This window comes from Pleuronectes platessa, chromosome 13, assembly GCF_947347685.1.
Source record: "Pleuronectes platessa chromosome 13, fPlePla1.1, whole genome shotgun sequence".
NCBI lineage: Eukaryota > Metazoa > Chordata > Actinopteri > Pleuronectiformes > Pleuronectidae > Pleuronectes > Pleuronectes platessa.
The window spans coordinates 15,140,989-15,159,609 of NC_070638.1; the positions used below are offsets into that span (position 1 = coordinate 15,140,989).

The 18,621-nt window shown below is 43.5% G+C and overlaps 1 protein-coding gene across 2 annotated transcripts in view; it reads left to right on the plus strand.

Annotated features, from left to right (window-relative positions):
- kcnn1a (potassium intermediate/small conductance calcium-activated channel, subfamily N, member 1a) overlaps positions 1-18,621 on the plus strand; it is a 71,055-nt gene that overhangs the window by 26,101 nt on the left and 26,333 nt on the right. The window contains exon 1 of one of the 2 annotated variants that reach the window (XM_053439007.1): positions 4,684-4,749. The exons of the other annotated variant lie outside the window; for it this stretch is intronic. The gene's annotated coding sequence lies outside the window, so the exon portion shown is untranslated. Of the gene's footprint in view, positions 1-4,683; positions 4,750-18,621 lie in introns of those variants that run through there. 2 annotated transcript variants of the gene reach the window in all.

Below are 18,621 nucleotides of genomic sequence, written 5' to 3' on the forward strand. Positions count from 1 at the left end.
AAAAAAAAAAAAAAAACGCACGGATGTTACTGTAACCTTGCGCGTGACATCGCCTATTCCTCATCCAACCTTCTGTGTGTTTGGTTTGCTCAAACGAGCACGCGCTATACCGCGGTCTCGTGCACACACACCTGTTCCATGTTGCAGTGTTGTTGTGGCTTTAGCTCAGTGCAAATATTCGGATGACGCCGCCTGGCAGCGGAATCAGAAAACAAAGCGAGCGGCTGTCTGCACACAGCGGAGGACGCACGGGAGGCGTTCTCCTCTTTCTGCTGCTTCCAGACACCGATTCTGATATAACGGTTGTAGCTTCGCACCATCAGGCCCGTGTAGGTCGCCTGTCGGTGCGAGCAGCCGCTGCTCAGCACACTTCCAAACTCACTTTCCGCAGCAGTGTGTTCTACCTGTAGAGCTGGAGCAGTCCAGCGCCATGTCGGTCGAGCGGATTCTCACTGAACTTAAGGCGTTGTGTGGCTGTGAAGGCCCTTTTTAACATCAGGCTCAAACAGCAAGAGGCTGGGCGTGCTGATCGGATCACAGAGTCATACGTGAAAAATTGAAAATATTTTAAGGACATCATGTCAAGCAAAGTTTGTAAAAATGTTTTTTTTTTAATTATCATTGAAGAAAACGAAATCATAGGTTAGTGTGGTAACAAGTGGGGAAATGGTCCATTCCTCCACTGAAAATAAGCTAAATGTGTAAGGACCAAGCTTTTTTGACCTCCAAGTACAGGTAACCTATTTAAAATGAGTGTCAGCGTAATTATTGACAGAGTGTCAATAATGTGTTAAAATGAGAGAGGACAAAGACAAAGGATGGATTTTAAGAGGCAAAATGAAAGTAGTCTATTTTAACTAATTGTGGATAGAGACCTCAGAAAGAATGTTAGTGTCCAAGACAACAAGTTTATTTGGTCGATTGGGATCTTTATGAGAAAGGTTCAAATGCATCGTTGTTAACTCAAAACCTAATTAGAGGATATTAAAAACCCTTTTCCTCCAAAGAACCACCTGTCATTGCCCCTCAGAAAACGTCTTGTCAAATCATAGCTAATCATTTGTCATGCAGCTTCTCATTTTGCTCTTTAAAGTCGTTTTTACATATTTTTTAGTTTTCTCCTCTGCATTTCCCCGAGGTGAAGTTTTTACAGGAGAGAAAAGAACAGGAGGCCTTGATGAGGGTGCAGCATCTAAATAAGTGCACCACCACCACACTCCCTCTTTAAAATGCTGCAGCAGGGGCTGAGCTGGCACCAGTAGCTAAAGGTGGCTCATCAAACCACCTTGACATGACTGTTCTGAACTTGACTCAATTTTAGAGCATCAGCAGAACAGTGAAATGACCAAACGACTGAACAGAAAGTAAACTTTCGTTTTTTTTCTCTTAGAGTTGCTCCATTCTTTTTCAAGCAAAACAGAACCAGATAAATCTAGAATAGTGCAGCCAGATCTTGAGATAACATATTGCTCATGTTTGAAATAATGAGTATTTCACCTCCTCTGAGGTTATGTTTTCAACTGCGTTTGAAATTGGGTTACAGTTTGGCTCACGGAAGAGCCCATTACATTTTTGCTAATTTCCAAATTATGGATATTAATAGAAAACAATCTGACATATATTTAGTGGGCCGATATCTATCAGTGTGCTGGTGCAGCTTGATTGAATTTAAGGGGACTGGGCCTCGGCAGAGGTGTGTGCTCTTTCCAGTAACATCGTATACTGAGTCTACCAGTTATCACCTTCACTTTGTTTAGCCTAATAACAAAACTGCACACATACAGCAACACACCACTACAACATGTGTGGTAAGAACGTCAGGATGCACTGACACTATTATTAATGCATACTATTCAATGAAATAGTCATATTGCTCTAATTATAGAGTAAAACCTCATTACAAAGACTAAAATAGATCAGCAGCTGGGACTTGAACACCCTGTAGGACTGCTACGTCTTTTTACTCCACTCAGTTTGTCATACCGGGAGATTTTTCTTTGTCCTCTCCAAACTGATTCAAAGGCAAAAATGCAATAAAAAGCTGGGAAACAATCTGAGACGTCAACATGCAGCAGTTTACGGTGGAGCTGCTGTACACAACGTTTACTTATTACGCAAGTATGACATAATCCCATTCCGGTCATGAAAGCGGAAATCAAAAAAAATCTTAGAAGTGCTCCCATGAGAGACTCTGCCTTAAGTATCAAACCGTTTCCCCCCTCGCTCTGATCGGACCGCGCCAAGTATTCGGATACGGCTAGACATGCTCATCCATTCATGGATATTTGTGGGATCGCGGTTACATCTTATTGACTCGCCCTTAATGAGACGGCCCCTACCCCTGCTCCCATTTGAAATCCCTTAAACAAAACACTTGTGACAGAACAAGCCTGATAAAGTGTATACGATTACAGGATCCCACAGCACGCCCTGGAACCCGATAGCCAGCCCCACTGAACTGGTGGCAGGTAGTACGATATTGTGTCCGGCCTCAGTAACATTGTGCTTTGAAAGGTGCATCGCTGCTCCTATTGTGATAGGCTGTGTAAGTACTCTAATGCCTGCCACTTACTGCTATGGTGATATCCCCTGCAGGGACACTGTACTAAATAAACATGGGTGGATTTGCTCTTGTTGAACAAGGCAGATTTCTTTTTTTTTAAGGATACACCGATGACGCGTTGATTAAACACGTAGCGTTTGTCAGATTTGATGTCGTCAAGGGCCTGAAATGAACAGGGCGTTTCTGAAAGTGAAAGAAATGCGTGCAAGGTTAAAAAGGGGAGGAAACAAATCCCAGTAACATCAAGTGGGCTTTCTGTGTGGGGGTCCGAGCTTGATGAATCCATCCTGGTGAACTGTTATTGACAAAATGGACCAATCTTTTAGTGCTCCAGCTAACACCTTCATTACTGATTATTCTGTTTGTAAATACAGGAGTGCATCATGCAATGTCTCTCTTGAAGGATTTCCTTTTCAAAATTGTAGTGGTAGTTGTGTCAATGGGCCATTTTCTGATGGTTGATTTAATTTAAAACCTCCAGTTATTAAATTAGCTATTTCGAATATTAAATCTCGCAACATGTGAAAAGATTTAATGGGAGAAGAAGTGTTGGCGATAAAAGTCTTCAATCAATGGAATAATTGGTGAAAAGCCTATTTATTTATTTATTTATTTAAAAGGACAACTAAGCAGGCACAACACAATAGAACAGAAGGTCTCAGATTGTTACTCAGCTTTGTATCCAGCAATTATTTTCATTTTTGATTCATTTGATCATAATTTTTGATCATCATTTTTGATAAATCATTTGATCAAAATGTGAGCAAACAGTGATTATTGTCTTTCACAATTTCCCTTTGCCTAAACTGCTTGATTTGTCCAATTAACACTCCAGCCCTTCCACTCAAATAATCACTTTACTTTCATAAAACAAAAGAAGAACTTTCTTGAATTGGAAAACGTTTTATATTTCGGCTTAAAAAAATGACTTAAATGATCAGTTGATTTCTGATGCTGTTATTTATTACAAACACAAGAACTCTTTGTGCTTTATATTCAATATTAACGAGTCAGCAGATAAATATATGTTTGTTATTATGTAAACCAAACAGAAGAAATCAGAACTACGGTTCAAATTAAGAAGAACAAACAGGAAAAGTCCTGATCTAGTGCCATCGCTGTCCCGTAACTGAGTGTGTGCTTGAGTGTGTGCTTGAGTGTGTGCTTGAGTGTGTGTGTGTGTGTGTGTGTGTGTGAGTGTGTGTTTGTGTCAGACAGGTGCCAGCCCACCTTTCTGGAGAACATAAGGTTGTATGTGTCATTGCAGAATGGATGGCTTGAAAGGGGAGAATAGCTTTTACATTAAAGCCTTTTGTGCCGCTCCTGCCAAACTGCAGCCCAACACGCGAATAATCACCCTATATGATCTAACAAGGGTCAACACAGAATATATCAAAGTGCCACTTGCAACCAAGTTAGTGTCTCTCGGACATTTTCCTGTAGGATTTAGGATGTTTAGTGGTGTTTGTGTGTGTGTGTGTGTGTGTGTAAAAGCTTTGCAGTAGAGTGTGAATGATTTTCTTTCCCCATAAAACATGAACGGCAACACTGACGAGCGTTTCCAGCAAAGAAAAGGCAAAGCAAACACTATTTTAAGAGTTTGGAATATGTGCTGCTTTTCTTCTCACTCAGATCCTTTACTTGAGTTGCATTTGGTCTTGTCTGAATTAAGGAAAAGTACAGAGGGAATTGAGCTGCCGTCTCTCTTTAAAAAAGTAGTTTGTCTTATCAGTTGTGTGTTTGTGTTGGCTCCGCAGTAACGCTGAGGTAACGCTGAGCGCTGGAGCTCGGAACAATTGATGCCGACAGATCTGCTCGCTGCCTTTTGATTTAGTGGCAGGCGGATGCCAGGAGAAACATTATGTTGATTTAAACTTTCTCTATCGGTCATCTCTCTGCTGTTGTTACAGGGGCCTGCGTTTGTTCGGCTCTCATTAGGCGTCCGGGTTTCCACTGCCTTCTGCGTTGGAGTCGGCGAGGGCAGCCAACACCTTGAACATAAACACACCCCTGCTGAACAATTAAATGTCAGACAAGGGGCAGATCCCAGCTCACAGCCCCTGTTTGAGATGGAGGAGTGGCACTGCTGTAGATCTCTGATAGCGCTCACAATTGCATGAAGAGGGGGGGTAGGTGTGAGCAGTGGGAGCCTCTTAGTTTCGGCTGCAGCTGGCAACACACAGGCAGTAAGTATGAACATGAAGCTCTTTTAATAATTGATTGCTGTTTTCCCTATTTTTTGTGTGTGCTGTGTTTAAGTGCAAGGCTGCGCTGCGGCTCTGAAATAGATTTGTGTTACCATGTGTTGCTATGGAGCGATCAGCCTGGTATTGTGTAGCCGTCTCTCTCCGGGGTGTTGGGTTTGGTCAAAGGAATCGTGTGCAGAACAAGATTATCCTTTTGGATTTACGATTCATTTCACACTCGCGTCCGACACACACACTCGTGTACAGTATGGTCTTGCACACATGTCCACATAACGCACACACACACACAGACACGCACACACACACACAGAGTGTAGGGCAGCCCACACAAACACTGATGTGACTGTTACCGGTGTTCAACTACCGCTCCACTTAATACAGTTCATTCGCTTTGCGTTTCATTTGAGTGAGCCGGCACAAGGAGAGGTGTATTGAATTACTTGCAGTCCAGTTGAATACAAAGAGTGGAAAGAAAGAGTGTTGGGGGTGGGTAGGTGGTGGTGGGTTGGGGGGGTTTCCCTCAGCCGCCGTGAGCTGCCTCGTCGCTCACCTCCTCCAATGGTGGAGTCCCAGCATGGCAGAGGTTTTTCGCCCTGCCAGCAGTCGATGCAATTTGTAGCCGGACCGTTCGATCGCTCACGATGTTTCCCCTTTTCTAATGTGTGTAGTAACTTACGATGTTTTTTTAAACTCGGTAGGCCGTCGTGTGCCAAGTCCCCACCGTGCCTGCTATAATAAATGACCACAGTTCATTTATATGGTAATTCCTGTGAGGCTCTAGCCAAGGGATGCCAGGCATATAACGTATCACCGCTATGCATATGCTTTATGGCTAATTAGGTTATTGATCGGAGGCTGTTTCTGCGTTAGGGTATGATCACAACACTAAAGACTATGAGTAATGCAGCTGTAAGCAGATATTTGTCATTCATTACGGAGCCGGGGCCGATTCAGACGGCCGCTGATGGCTGCGTGGTGGATGTGTGTGCAGGCGTGCGTCCGTCTGCACGATCTTGTAACTGCCGTGGATGTGTGAGCTCATTGAGTTGGTTCAACGCGGTGTCGGGTGGGAGAGCAGAGAGCATTAAAGATACTGGAGAGATGTGTGATTTCATCATACCTCGCTCACACAAGCAGCCTGCCCTTGAAGATGTGCGTTTGGAAAGGCTCTCCATGCCATTGTGAAACTCCATACGGAGAGTGTTTGCTTCGTGAGGCTGTGTGTGCGTGTGTGCGCTAGTCATGCATGAAAACACATGTGTGTATATTCATGATGCGCCCCCCCCCCCCCCCCCCCCCCCCCCCCCCCGCTCGGCCTGCGTGCTCCTTCACTGGATATGCTTCCCCCCCTTTTTCTCTTGTCAGGTCTTTATGCCTTCAGGTCAGAGTTTAACTGCTGATCCCCTGAGCGGCTGTACGACTTAATTTACAGCACATGATACACAACCGTCCCCCCTGTAAAACTCAATCACAGCCTCCTCTGTCCACTGATACATATTCAGGGAAGAACAAAAAAAAACTTTGCTTATCTGCATCTAATCAGATCTATTCTGCTTTTCGCCGTTTATATAAAATGTGAGTTCTATTTGTTAACCATGTTCAAACAAACAAATATATTTAATAGTATGGAAATGAAAATAATTAGCCAAATCTTGGATCAGCAGTGTTTTGTTTATGTATGTCTGCTGTCTCTGAGTTTAAATGCCACCAAGAGAACCCCTTGTCATGGCCCCTTTGCGTTTTACACTGAATTAAATAAGAAGTCATTATATTCTCCCCATGTGTGATTTCAAATAGCATGTTGCTGTTTGGTGCAGCCTCCCTTCAGAGGATGTGCTGCGACTAGACTGTCCCTTTTCGAAGGCTCAGACAAACGTGGCGGACACATGCCTCATCCCATCCCCGAGAAACGAAGGCTCAAACGGGTTGATACGCCTCAGGCCAACCTATCCCAGCATTCATTGCGCTTCGGTGCTGAACCGGTGTTCAAAGAGAAAGTGGCGCCAGGCAAGCAACGAGACGTCCGGCGCTAAAGTGTTCTGCTTCAGCTCAGCTGAATGATACACAAGTTAAATAATCAAGGGGGATTGAGCTCAAACTTTCTCACTGTGTTCAACTGCAGCTCTGTTGCTAGGCGACGGGTTTCAGGGCGGGACAAGCTGGTGACACTGATCACAGGAATCCTCTGCAGGCCGTCTCATTTGGTTCGGCCTTCACGGTCCTAGAAGACGGCCTCCTCCGTGGACCGTGAACTGGGACACGGCGTGATGTGGGGCATCATGAGCGCTTTGTCGTGTCGTGCTCTCCCTTCTCATGCACACACGGACCGAGCTCCCTGCTGCTCCCCTCCGATGCTACCGCTGCTCACACCTTTCACACAGATCGACGTGGCAGACTGAAGCTGTCACGTTCCTGCCTCGAACAGCCTTCATTAAACTGGGCTCTGCTGCAGGGATGTGGGAGTCCTCTGCTTTCCCCGTCCATAGTGGCTCTTCTCCAACACACAAGCTTTCCTACACTGAAACAGAAGATGCGCTGAATGAATCTGCTCTCCTTCAGCTTTGTTTAGCCCCCCCCCTCCCCACCTTCTTTCAGAGACTATGAAACAGCCTTCACCACAACACCAGGGTCTGCTGAAGTTGACTGCAGGCGTTGTACGCTGCAGAAAAACATCTGTGGGGCGTTATTCCGATGTGCGTGTTCATTTGTACCTGTGATATTGTGTAAAGGGAAGCGGAGTGAGCGAGCGAGTGGGAGGATCTCTTTAGCATATCATTATCATGTGGACATCACGGCCTTCTGATGGTAGAGGCCCCATTAGCTCTGTTGCAGCTTCTAGTCATGTGGAAGACCCTCTCGCTGGAACTGTCGTCTTCTCCAGGAACGATTTCCTGTTTGAGCCGCAGCATCTGGGCTCCGTGCTTAATTATGCATCCACAGTCGTGTTTACTAAGAGAGCGAACGCAGCGTGTGTGTTAGATGCTGTGCGTGTGTTTTGCGGATCTGTACTGTTTGGTGCGTGAATGGATAAAAGCATCACTTTTCTAACAATAAATGAATGCTATTTTTTATTCATCGGATTTGGTTTGTGAGCGTTCACACACAATGCTGACACGCTGACATTAGGAAAATGTAACGCCTGTTTTCCTCCCTCTCTCCACCTCCCTGTGTTTCTCTCTGGTTTATGTTAGTGGTTTCTATGGTGTTTGGCCCTCTGCGTGTTGTTGTTCCTATACAGCTCCGCCAGCTTCCATTATCGGCCTCCCTCTGACTGTTAACCCCTTAATGGTCCGGCGGCCTGCGCACTTCCCCTTTTGTCACTGCCATTTTCTCTTTAACCCTTTCACGGACAAGGCTGCCTCCCATCTCCCTCCTCTCCCTTTCTTCTCCAGTCCATTTTCGAGCGCTCGTTTCCGCTCCCCAGTCACCTCTTCTTCTTCTTTGTCAGACGAGGAAAAAGGCTTTTTTAAAAGGCTGAATCAATTTACATTAAAGGGCCCAAGGGGCATTAGAAAACTGCAGCACTTAATTTCATGACAAAAAAAAAAAAAAAAACGCCAGGGAGGGAAACTGTAGCTGGAGGCTGTCGGCACAATACCCAGAACTTTTATCATGTGAGACGTCAGAGACGAGCACGAAATCCTGAGTGTAGTACAGTGTGATGGTTCTATGGTTCACCCACCGAAAACAAGACTGCATGCAATTTGTGTGTACTTGCACTTGTATGTTTGTGAGGACCATTTTGAAATTAGACCTTAAGGAGTGACGATATCTTTGGAAAGTGAGAACAGTTTGGCCGGTTGTCACTTTTTCAAAACCTTGTTTGAGGGTTAGAATTAGGTTAAGGTTAGGGTTAGGGATTCAGTTGTGATGGTTAAGGTTAGCGTAAGGGGCTGGCAAATATATTATACCAATGACTGTCCTCATTCAGATGGAAGTACAATAATATGTATGTGTGTGTGTGTGTGTGTCTGTGTGTTTCTTCCCGAGGCCTCTGTGGCTGAATACAAATGTGCTGCGTTTCCAACTGGCCTCTGTTTCACTTCACCAGAGAAAAATTGGGGGTTCAGAGCCAGATAAGGATATTCAATTAGCCCGAGTCTATGGGAGACGGCTGCACCAGTCAGAGCGCGCAGCAGCCGGGTGACATATGGTAAGGGCTCTCTGTTAGAGTGGAGCAGCAAAGAAACCTGATATCTTCTCATTTCATCTTGTCACTGTTTCAGTAATCTTCCTGTTGGAATGTCAAACCTATACTGTCTGCTTCAGTAGATATCTTTTTTCTTTTTTTTTTTTTCTCTCTCTCATTGTGAAGGTCTCTTCTTGGAAAACGAAAATGGGAGATAACTTCAAACACAGGGAGGGAGACTGAATACTTTTCAGATTAGCGCAATTTGAGACACCATCATACTTTATTGGTGTTTTTTATTTTCCACACAAATCTGAACGCCAGTGTAAAGAAAACTGTTGACGTCAATTAATTTGTATTTACAGTTGATATATATCCGCTGTTAGACATTGCTCCGAAAAGGAAACTCCCCTGATTCCCCATCACTCTCCCTCTTACTCTCCCTCCTGTCCTCCAGCCTCTCCCGTTGGCTCGTGTCCTCCTCCCGTCATAAATCTGAAGCGCAGCGTACCCAGGCAACTCTCCGGTCAATCTTTACTGAGTTTGTTGCGCTATCGATCTATCCCGTGCTTTAGGTTGTCCTGGCTTCTCGCACCGCTATCGATGTCTTTACCTTGGGAGGGAGGGGGAGGGGGGGGACTAAACTGCCTCAGCCTAAATTTATGGGGGGGCTCGTTTTCAAATGACTTACAATCACCTCACAATGAAAATAGAGGTTGTCCGGTGGTGGCATTTATTCATCGATGCTGAAGCTGGTCCTCGCAGCAGTGAGTTCAGTTTGATGGGGGGCGGGGGGATTGTGGGATTGAGTTGTGGGTTATGGAGCACTTAAGGGTGATAATCTCTGTGAGGAATATGTGGCCACTCAGGTCCTGTTGGGAAGTCAAATAGCCGCCAGGGGAACAGTCACCTAATCAAGATGGTTTAGTCTTCAGGGGCCACACAGACTGAGCTGTATTTCAAGCTCCCCTCGGTTTGGTGTGTTTTCAGTTTGAGTGTGTGTGTGTGTGTGTGTGTGTGCACGTTGTGTCCCTGGCCACATGCATTACTGGGAAATCTGATTAATTGGAAAAAGGGACTGGAGTATGAGGCCTTTTAGGTCCTAATTCGCACTTGTTCTCTCACAGGATCGTAACGTTACATAATGTTACACTGTGCTCTCCTACACACAAACACTTTATACCTCTCACATCTCCAGCACATAACTACACTCATCTTAGACTCTTCCGTATAAATATACATACGAGAGGATAACTGTACATGCGAATCATAATGGACGCATGTACCTGACATTACTCTGCAGTGAAGTGGCTGCAGTCTACAATAGGTACATGAGAGCAAAGTTTTCCGGCGTCAACCTCCTCTCATCCATCTGCTTGTGTGTGGGCATGTGTCTAGGACAGGTTCTGCCCTTTGGTGAGGGGGTTATCAGCCTAGATCAGGAATCAATCAAGCAATCAGCCATAATGGGAGACTATGAAGGTGAAAGGGGCAATACCGTTGAGTAGTTAAAATAAAAAGGGTAGTTTAGAGTTTTGATTAGTGCAACTTTGAAATGCACTTCTAGTTCCATTTCCATATAGAATGTGACACCTCAAGGAGCAGCTTTTATGGAGGAATTAACACATTCAATATCAACACAGACAATAAAAGGATCTGAGATTACACTGTGCCATCAGGAGTCCGACCTGGAGGGTATTTTTTAATTCCCCGGACAAATAAAGTAAGGATGTAAATATTGTTTAAGTACGGGGCTCTTCCAGTCCTAACATCAAAAGCACTTTCACTTCACCTTTGGAGGAATTTTTTATTTTCTCACATTTTCTAATCATATTTGTAAAAAGATATTAAGCGACAAGCAAGAAAAAAATCTAGAGTTTAAACGTGACTGCCTCTGCTGCACTTATGTCATTTATGAGAGGTTGTTGTAGTGAGTGCAAAGGAACTTAGAGAGCTGTGAGTGGCTCTACTGGACATTTAACAAGTCATACGTCTTTGTCTTGGTTGCATCTTTCCACATTTTTATAATGCTGTTGCTGCATTGCAAAGATTAACAATAATTATTTATATTTAGTTATGTGTTCATGGAACAGGATTATTCAAGTTTAAATCAGCTTTTAGAAATGCGTGTTTGCTGTTCACTGATGCAGATTTTCAGATAAGTCACTGGAACGTGTGATGCTGCTTAGACAAGTTCTGGAGATACAAGGAGCATCTTTTTCTGTGATTTCTAATTGGACATGCATTGGTTATGAACATCAGAGACACTGGTATCAATGGGAAGTCTAATTATGCTCTGTTCCAATTTGATTGAGTCAGAGGGAGTAAGAAGTTTGTAGGTTTGAAGTCCAATTAAAATCATCTGCCTTAAGTCATAACCAGGACAACTTACTATTATTTACACTAGTCTATATATATATACATACTGTTTAGAGGGTTAATTTGATTCACAAATCAAGGTCAAGGTTAAATTTGTTAACTATTTCACCAGAACCGATCCGTTATGGCCCTGATCTACAAATCAGGTTTCTAACCACCCCCTCCGTTAATTTGCTGGAAAATTAAAATTGCTTCTAATGAGGCAGGGCTGTCCCATAGGGAAAGTAACCCCCCTCCCCCTGTTCAGCTCTAACCCCAATCTCCCCAGGACCTAGTTTATAAGACACACGAGCACACACGCAGTAACCTTGTTGGGTCCTAATTAAAATAGCATTGTGTCTCTATTGGACAGAGTGTGCTTTTAGTCCTAATAATAACACAGTCCCACGGGCATGTACCTGCGTCCTTTCGCCCCACTGAGGTTTTATCTTGTTTTTGGCTACTTCTCTAATTGAAGAATAATAGAGAGGAAAAATGAGGTAGACCGAGCTACGCTAGAAGCCAATAATCATCTCCTCCATCACTTTTAACTACAGCTGTGTGATGAGTGCATGTTCAGGCACAAAAGTTCCGATGTAAATATGCATTTGTTTGCTTTGATAGTAATCAGCAGCTGTTATATGTGGTCACAACCCTCTTTTTGCAGTTGTCCATATTTCCTCTGGTCTAGTTCTTAGCCTCAGTAAAGGCTGTGACTTCCCTGAGGCGACTGTCAGGGCTGAACTTAATTTTTCAAATGCTGCCACAGATGGTGTTGTCTTTCATTCTCCTGCTGAGCTGCTGGGTTTGGTCTCCACTCAGGGGTGGGTACAGTTCACATTTGAACCAATAGGCTGCAGGTCCCTGGAAGATCGGCAGCCAACCATACCTTTTTCTTAAGTAGGTGTTTGACTCTCTGTAGGTGTAACACTGGCAATTTCTGTCATGTTGTTGTTGTCAAGGAATTCTGGCTGCAGTCATTGGTTGAGTGTTGCCAAGCTAATGTCAAGACAGTGAAAAAAGAACCTAATCATAAATGCTGAGTGTTCTAAAAAAATGTAAGTCGCTTTGGATAAAAGCGTCAGCTAAATGACATGTAATGTAATGTAATGTAATCAAACTAAGTAATTAATTACCTGAACATTGTTGTGAACATAGATTGTCCTCAGTGTGTTGAAGCTGGCTGGTGGTGAGGGTCTTTAAAGTCTTACCAGCTATGTTATGAAATAAGCATCTTCTGTCACAGATGTTTCATATATTTCAGATTTCAACCCACACAAAGTCCTCAGAGAACTGTTTTAGACCACACCAGGAAAGAACGTCATCAGTTCAAAGCACTGGACTGAGACAGAAGAGGTCCAGATTTTTTGTCTCTTTTTAAATTTAAGTTACCAAGACATGTGGCTCAGGAAACAATAAGTTTCTGGTTGACTATTGAAAAATGCATCATGGTCCATCTTGTGCTTCCAGTCAGCGCTGACAATTGTTTTTCACCAAAACAATGAGCTTTCTGTTACCTTATCCATAGGCTTTGAGTTGTCTTAATATAACATGCAACTCTATAAACAAATATGTATCTATATGCTACCATAAGTAAGGAGCATATTGTAAGGAGAAACAATACACTGGCATGAATATCAGGTGTGAACATTTTGAACTGGTAGTGCAGATTCATTCAGTACACCTGTATCATTATTGTGTTTAAAAAAAAATGTTGAGAAAGCAGCAGTGTTTTGGTTGTGGTGATGGATTCTAATATCTAAACTAAGGGTGGGGATACTCTGAGAACAAATATAGGAAAATTGGATTTGTTCATTTCACCCAGATCAGCCAGATCAGACAAACAAATCATGTACAGTATGTTTCCTGAACTCAAATCTATTGAGTCAAATCCTAACCTGCTTTATAGAATGAATGTGGCTCTCCAGTGCTTCCACTGCCTCTGATGACTCTCCAGTGCCTCGTTTGAGGTGAAAGATATCAGTACAGTAAAATATCTTCTTTTAATTAACAATTAGATTAACCTTGATCCATAACGTTTGCAGCTGTTAAATTCAAAATGCATCCACCCATTACTTCTCAGATGGGGTCATGATGAAACAATCATTATTGTACCTCCACCAAAGAGGTCACAGTATGTTTTCATCTGCGTGTGTTAGATAGTTTGCAGGATTCTGCAAAAAAAACCACAAGTCAGATTATCATGAAACTTGGTGGAAGTTTGTGTTGTGGGTCAGGTGAGAACCCATTCCCTTTTGGTGCAGATCTGGATCAAAGGGCGGATCTAGAACCCTTTTTAGATAGAGTGACCTTCAACATATTGATATATGATATGAATCCCTATGGTATTCATTTGTAGACAGTTGTGCAACCAAATTCTTTGAGAAATATAGTATATTGTTTATGTCCCGAACACGGAGAGATGTGATGGAGGATATTCCTGTACATGAATGTGGGTCTGCAGCCCCTGGTTTTCCCTCTGTCTCGACCAGCGCTGAGTAATGATCCACATGCTGGTCAGGGAGAGACGGAGGAGCCCTGATGCCCGCTGGCCTGTCAGAGAAACGTGACAGCGTCTGGTGTGCGGGGACAAACCGGAGAATATAGCCTGCAGCTCTCAATCACTCCAGGGGCTGACAGAGACACCCACAGGGAACTGTCCTCCCTCTCTTTCATTTATCTCTTTCAGCCCCTCTATCTTTCATGTTCCCTCCGTTTTTAGATTTCTGCCTTATTTTGTCTCTTTTCCCTCTCTTGTGATCCGTCTTCTACGTTTCACCCGTCTCGTCCGTATCCGTGCGCTGTTCGCGAATTTTGCACATTTACGTGGAACTTCCCAAACAATACCTCCTTGTGTTTGTTCCGTTGTCTGTGTCAAAATCTGACCAATCCACCGACTGGCTGAGGCTCAACTTGTTCAACTAGCACACATATGCACACATATGCACACGTCCTCCCACACACACACACACACACACACAATTAAACAGACTGTTCTTCACAAGCTCTAACTCCCAAACACAAACACACACACGCAGAAGGGACGACATTTGATTTTGAAAAAGCGCAGATCCATTTTTAGGGTGCATATAAGCCTTCAGGACTGCGGCAGAGTGTGTGCACGACTAAAGAAAGAGGGTTTTCTATTAGATTTGAGCCGGCTGGAGAGAGAGAGAGAGAGCGAGAGAGAGATAGAGAGAAAGAGAAGGACGACGCAGAGAGTTGCCGTCATTTAAACTGTTCTGCACTGAGGCTTTTCAATTTTATTATGAGGCTCCATTTCATACAACCTGGAAGCCGGGTGCCATTCAGAATGAAATTGAGCCGTTGGTCGACTGAATAGGCCGCCTGCCCCTGTGTCTCCTTGTGAGGGCATCAGGGGACAACAAGGGCAACGCTGGCCTGCCGTGCCCTTCCGCCGCACTGTTTTGTCGGGTTGCAGGGGAAATGCAGAAAGAGACGCTTGGGTAGCTGGCTAAGTGGGCGAGAGCATGGTAAGTGATTGAGTGCTTTGAGATTTTGGAATTGGATGCAAGGACTCCTGCCGCAAACTCTGTGAAAGAGAGGAGATTAACAGGGGAGGAAAAAGTCAGACGTGCGTGTTGGTGTTTTTTGGATGTTGTGTCCGATTTATCTTTCTTCGATACGCTTGCGTTCTCCCTGTTGTTTTGTTTCTTTCCACCAAATCCTTCCCGGGTGTCTAGACATGTGTCCGTGTTCACATGAACTGACGGACGGACGGATTGTCCATATTGGGGTCAGTCCTGACCTGGTTCACTGACAACTGTTGGCCAGAAACAAGTAACTAAAGATGAGGCTGTAACAGCAGACCTTCTCCCTCCGTGTCCATCAATCCTCGTCAGTTACGTTACTGGAGCCACACTTCCCGGGATGTTCTCCTTTTACGTCTCAGGCTCCCACTTTGTCCTGCCAATGTCACAACATGGCGACTTGATTCTGATTTATCGACATGTAATCAGTCATTGGAAACCAAATCAAATTTTTCAGCCTTTAGTTTCAAACATTTGAAGGGAATATGATCTTTCAGAGACTCAAAGTTTGTGTATGAACTGGTGTAACCGAAAGTTAGATTGCGAATAGGACCCAATGCATTAGAATGTGTTTAAAAATATATAATATTGTCCACACAATGGTGTCCAGAGTTTGTTCGGAGTTTGTCTTTTAAATTTGAGAAAAGCAGCAGGACATTCTACGAGTCAGCCGCGTTCACAGCAACAGGAAAGTGACCATTTTGTTCAGACGAGGGATGGTGCAGGAGGCAGCTCAGGACAAATCAATTCTGCTGTGGAGGTCATGTGTTTTTGTTTACAGCACATTGACACCTGGCATCAGCCCTTATCGCCAAGACCTTTCAAATCTCGCTTATCTCGTCTTTTCTAAATTGACATCTTTGTCCGTGTCTTCTTTGTGTACGACAACTCTTTTTCATCCTGAGGTATTTGTATGATTTTTGTGTTTTCTCAGGTTTGCATCTGTTGCAACTTAGAAATGTCATCAACACACCTACTCGCTCGCGGATGGGGTCACTCTGACATTATCTGGAGTTTTTAATAAGATGTTAGAAGGGTAAAATCTTGAGATTGTTGGTAGCCTCACTCAGACATTGGTGTTCTTACACACAGCCCCTCCGGATAATATCATGGGATCACACAGGCTTCAGTGCATGTCCGAAAGCAGCTTCAATGGTTTTGTTAGTGGTGCAGGTTGAATTTATGTTTAACAGAAACCTGTCAGTTATCTAACGTAAGGTCACACTTGGTCAGAGGTCAGAGGTCACTGTGATCTATTGATCCACTAATACAACCAATGATTTTTGGATGTGTTATGTTTTTTTTTGACTTGCTGTTGTCTCTTGACTTGGGAAAGTTTACTCAAAAACAGGCCTGTTGTGAAATGTAAACAATGTAATAGTACAATTGCATTAGAAATACATACACAGTGTGTCAGGTGGTAGAAAAATAACCCCTGTCATTAGAAGGGTTAATGGTTCAGTCCTTGAGCCGGATATTAAACCCCAAATTGTTGTGTGTGAGGAAAAGATGCAAGTTTTCTCCCAAATTAATGTTATGTAATATGAGTCAAAGGTTTGCAACTCACCAGTGTGGTGATAAGACAATAGTAGAACAAACAGTAAAAAATACACTCGTAAATACACAAAACGATATAAATAACATTTCTGCGAACCTTTGTTTGAGGTGTTTGTCTTGGATTTCTTCTCATATTTTATAGCCCAGGAGCCACATTTGCATATCAAGCATCTCAGAACCTCTCTTTGACTGGGACTAAAAATACTACAGAGTTATTTACTTCCTACGGCGACGCAGGAAATTCTCTTCTCAGAGTGAATGACATGATGTTGTGACACTGAAGACCAAAGGAATAATGACATTTTGCAGTCGCTTAGATATCACGTGGATTCGACACATTTTGAAACGACTGACAGGCTGATGTACTGTTGGTCGTGATGCAGGGATAAAAAGCAAGCTCTTTACGCATCGGTGAAAAGTTTAATATATATGTTTCAGTACCTATAAAAGTAGTCTACTGAAATTAGTTTTGATTTCTTATACCAGGTGAGACTTATCTTGCTTAGCCAGTATTTGGCTACAGTAATAACAATATTTTTCCTGCATGATTTTGCTGTTTGTAGGACTTCTGTCATAGCCTCTGCACATCCGTGATCCGTGCTTATTTATAGTTTAGATATTGAGTTGTCAATATGTGTGCCGTTCTTGAAGCTGACACAATCTAATATATCTGTGTGGAAACTTGTAATTTTCTGTGATAATGAAAAGATTCAATTATTTACTGACCGAGCCTCGTTACATCTCCAGTAAATTCTAATTTATTCAGCATATCTTTAGAACTGAAATCAAATTTGCGATATCTCGCTCTCCATGCATTTTGAGCCACTATCGACGTATCAGTATCTTCTTCGACAGTATTTCCTGTCATTCAAATCGAAAGTTCACTCGCTGCACAGTCTTCAAAGTGTAGAGGGGTCCTAATGGCACAGATTAAAAAGCAATTTAATACAGAAAAGGGGATTAGAAACACTATGGGCTGCACTAATCCTTAACCTTTAGTCCTGTTCTCATGGAGCCACAATATGTGCGAGACGATAGTATCACAGGACCCGAGTTAGTAAATTTCCATTAGGGCCGCCCTTCTTTATTCCCACCAGCACATTTAAAGGCATTAGGCATGCTTTGTCGAGGCTAATAAAAAGGGCCGGCAGTGCTATCACACACCCCGACTTGTTTCGGGAAAAGCACTGTTCCATGTGAAGTTTTCATAAGCCATTATGATAATCTGCTGGAGTCTCTGAAGGACAGGGGATAGACAGGCAGATAGATGCTGCTGGGGGACTGCTCCACAGCCTCTGCATGGACGGAACATTTTCTGTGTAAACACCACAAAAAAACCTCACTCTCTGCCAACAAGAGCAGAAACGATAAAAGATCGACTGAGGGCAGGAATGATCTGAGAGCATGATCTATGGCTCGTGACGCATGTCCGTTCAGGGTGTGTCCAAATCCACTTTTGCTTGTTTAACGGCTGTAGAAAAGGTCACTTCGCCAGGCCCATGGATTCAAAAGGGGATCCACTCAGTCCCTTCATTTATCCTGGGTGTCTTTTGGGGCGTAACACACAGTAAACCAGTTGAGACTGCTGTGCTACTATCTCTTTAAATGCCTTGGTGATTTCCATTATGCTGGTGGATTCTCCAGGTAGGAGAGAGAATGCAGAAGAAAGGAGCAGATCATCCGTGTGTAACAAGTTTACCAATGAATACAGATGGAGGTTCGTATATTGATAATAATGTCCATAAAATAACAATACAGCGATGCACCAACCTGACCACACCTCATTTGAAGACCCATGGTTCATTGGCTATTTCTGCTCTGGATGGTAAAATAACAATACCACAGTATCCCTTAATAAATGTCCAACGGATTGAAGTATTTGTGGTGTGTCCTCTCACATCACATTTGAGCTTCTGTGTCCCTCAACTGGCCCCCAAGTTGCCCTTTACCTCAACACACTACATTTACAGTACTCGGTTTCCTCTGAGTTCCACAAGAAAGTGTATTCTTAGTTTCCTCTTTAAGGGGATGGATTCTAACATTTGATCCCTGTGGCACGCCTGGTTTGAGAAGTTCCGCATTCTCTTCGTCATTGCTCTCTTTTGGGAAGCCCTCTGCTCATCTCTGCGACGGAAAAGTGTTTCTCCGACCGGGAAACAGGGTCAGGCCGACCATTAATCATTCATATCTAAATTTGTGCAGCGCAAAGATTCAATTTTCTGCACTTTGTAGGGTCTTCTATTGGTTATATGGCTT